Here is a 3,391-nt window from a genome sequence, read left to right as displayed (position 1 = left end):
TACCTCAACTCAACAATTTGTGTGATTAACCTGGCCTAAAAAGACATTGAAACCAGAGGAAAAGGATTTGCAAATGCATCAGACTCTTTGGAAACCTGGGATGACTCGGACAGCATAACGGCTGCAAATGCTCAGAAAAGATTTGAGACATTCACAAAAATGGTGGCATAACCACTCAGAAGCACAATATCAAGGTTTCGAGATCAACAGTTAACGTACAGAAGTAGTAGAAACTGAACTCAAGCTTAAATCCAACAATCTTATAAGTCTACGGATTAGTAACACGTGATCCTGATAGAAAGAAGAGATAGCCTAGTTCTTAATCCCCGTAGGAAAGATAAGATGACTCAGATCAGAAGGGCATAAGGTATAAGGAGTAAAAAGAGCCTTACGTTCCATCCCACAATCAATTCCCTTATATAACTAAAGAATTTCTAGACTCAACTTCGACCAGTTTGGCTTGGTAATCCTACAGGCAGTCAAGCTCTGATACCAGCACTGTCAGGACCCCGGCTCAATGCCACATCGATCTAGCATGTAACACCTCATATCACTTTGCGGCCTCACGCACGGTATTCCCACGGGTGTCGCCTTACCTTTACCCGGGACCGTTTGCGCCTTTTGGCACACGTATATGACAGTGTCGCTAGCATCCATATGATAAGGAGCCCGGGCTGACATGGCTAGTCGTAAACCCAAAGTGGCACAAACTTACCGGGACAGGCATCCATGACCCAACATCGAACGTGTCGGTCATCAGCGAGTGAATCCGGGCTGTAGCACTGGGCTAGCAGGACTCCGGTGAACCGGGCTGTAGCGGGCTAACAGGACTCCGGTATTCATCGCGTGACATTTCCCCAAAGGAACAGACACATGAACGAAGAAGGACACATGCCGGCCAGCCTAAGTGTTCCGGAGCAGTAGCAAGCTACCATGGCTCAGTGGAAACACCAGGAGACATTTCCCGGTAAGAGAGGCTACTAAGGATGAACAACTAGATAGTCAGATCCCACACATACCAAGCATTTCAATAACACACACACAATATGCTCGATATGTGCAAACACAACATGGCATCACAACATGACTCTACGACTCAAGTATTTATTCAATAGGCTCCGAGGAGCGAGATATTACAAACATGGGTCTCATGACCCAACACTCAGAGCATACAAGTCAAAGCACAAGCGGAAGCTATCATGTCTGAGTACAGACATCTATAAATGAAAAAGGCTAAGAAGCCTGACTATCTACCAGATCCTGCCGAGGGCACAAGATCGTAGCTGAGGTAACAAGCTAAACGTCGAAGTCCGCGTGGAACTACTAGTGAGACTGAAGTCTCTCTACAAAAACATAAATTAATCAACGTGAGTACAAATGTACCCAGCAAGACTTACATCAGAACTAACTACATATGCATCATTATCAACAAGGGGGGTGGTGGAGTTTAACTGCAGCAAGCCAGCTTTGACTCAGTGGCTATCCTGAACTACGACTGCAAGTAACTCTTTTGAGGTGGCGCACACGAGTCCACATATTCACCATATCAATACACCACTATGGATCCGCTTCCGTCTCCCTACGAGAACGCCATCCATAGCACTCACGCTTATCTTGCGTATTTTAGAGTATCCACTTTCACTTGTCTATGAACTATGCAAGGGGTCCAAGTTTCCATATCCGAGGAATCCGGCTATTCGAATAGATGATGATAACCCGGCAGAGGTGTACTTCTTCACACATGCTCTCGCCACTTACCGCCCTGTACACGTCATGTACCTCGGCAACCTTCAAGCGGAAGCCGGGCGAGGGAGTCGGCCACGACCTGACTGACCGAACAAGTCTGTAGTCCAGGTTTATCGCCTATTCGGGTTCCATCCGCAAGGAGATCCGGCCGGGGGGTCGCTCACGGCCCCAAACGATGTGAGCAGGGTTCCCAAGCCCACCATCCGGGTGCCACTTGGTACACCGTGCCACTGTGCCTAGTCTGTCCCAAGCCCACCTGTACCGGGTGCCACTTGGTAGACTACTAACACTACCTACAAACACCAGAAACTAGTTGCAACTCCTGGACAGAGATCATGTTGATTAATAAGTCGAGAGGGGTCGAGTTACCGGAACCCAATGTGTGGTAGTAACTGGTCATGGATCACAAACACAGAACTCAGTTCCTGAGGACGGCTGTAATGAGACAACCCACCATGTACTCCTACATGGCCTCTCACCGCTACCTTTACCAAATCGTGTTCACACACTTAGCTCACACACAGTAGGACATGTTCACACGCCTCTGATTCATCCCCGATGAATCAGACCTGACTCAACTCTAAGCAGTAGCAGGCATGACAAAAAAACATGAATGAGTAGGCACAACAGGGCTCAAACAACTCCTACTCATGCTAGTGGGTTTCATCTATTTACTGTGGCAATGACAGGTCATGCAAAGGATAAAGGGGTTCAGCTACCGCAACAAGTAACAGATGAATCGTTGTTGTCCTAATGCAGTAAAAGAGAGCAGGAGCAAGAGAGTGGGATTGTATCGGAATGAACAAGGGGGTTTTGCTTGCCTGGCACTTCTGAAGATAATATAGCTCTTCATCGATGTCATCGGTCACATAGTCGGTACACGTCTATCGAGAGGGGACAATCACCGGCAACAGAGAAAGAACACAATCAATGCAATGCAACAATATGATGCATGAGTGTGACATGGCAATATGCTGTGGTTTGGGCTAATGCAGCTAGCAACAAAGTTAAATGAAGTTGGTTTGAACCCTAAGTTCAAATCCAAACTCCATATGTGAAATTCAAATGCCACTTATATGATTTGTGCTAAACAGCAGCTATAAGTTGTTCTAACATGCATGAAAATGGTACAGATGGATTCCTTGAATTTTTCTGATAATTTTTCATATATAATTTATTTAATTTGGAGTTACGGTTGAATTTCTATGAATTTTAGAAGTTTATACAATTTTCTAGAATTTCTGAATTATAATAATTTCAATAATGATTTATGGCGTCAGCACCACGTCACTGTGACGTCAGCAGAGTCAACTGGGCTGGTCCGGGTCAAACCTGACCAGTGGGGCCCACTGGTCAGTGACTACGGCTAATCCTGATATAACTTAAACCTAACCTAGTTTAATTAGTCGGGCCGGGCCCGCATGTCAGTGAGTCAGTGGCTTAATTAAACTTAGTTATTAACTTAACCAAAAGTTAGCAGGGGATGGGCCCACACGTCAGTGACCCAGGGGGGTCAAATCCCTGGTCAAACGGGCTAATCCACCGGCGTCTAACCGCCGGCAACGACCAGACGTGGCGGTGGCTCGCCGGAATGGCTGCTCCGGCACCCATTCGACGCGTGGAGGGGTTCTACAGGGAGCTCGAG

This window comes from Triticum dicoccoides, chromosome 5A (genome assembly GCF_002162155.2).
Source record: "Triticum dicoccoides isolate Atlit2015 ecotype Zavitan chromosome 5A, WEW_v2.0, whole genome shotgun sequence".
Taxonomy (NCBI): domain Eukaryota; kingdom Viridiplantae; phylum Streptophyta; class Magnoliopsida; order Poales; family Poaceae; genus Triticum; species Triticum dicoccoides.
This window is presented reverse-complemented; position numbering follows the sequence as displayed.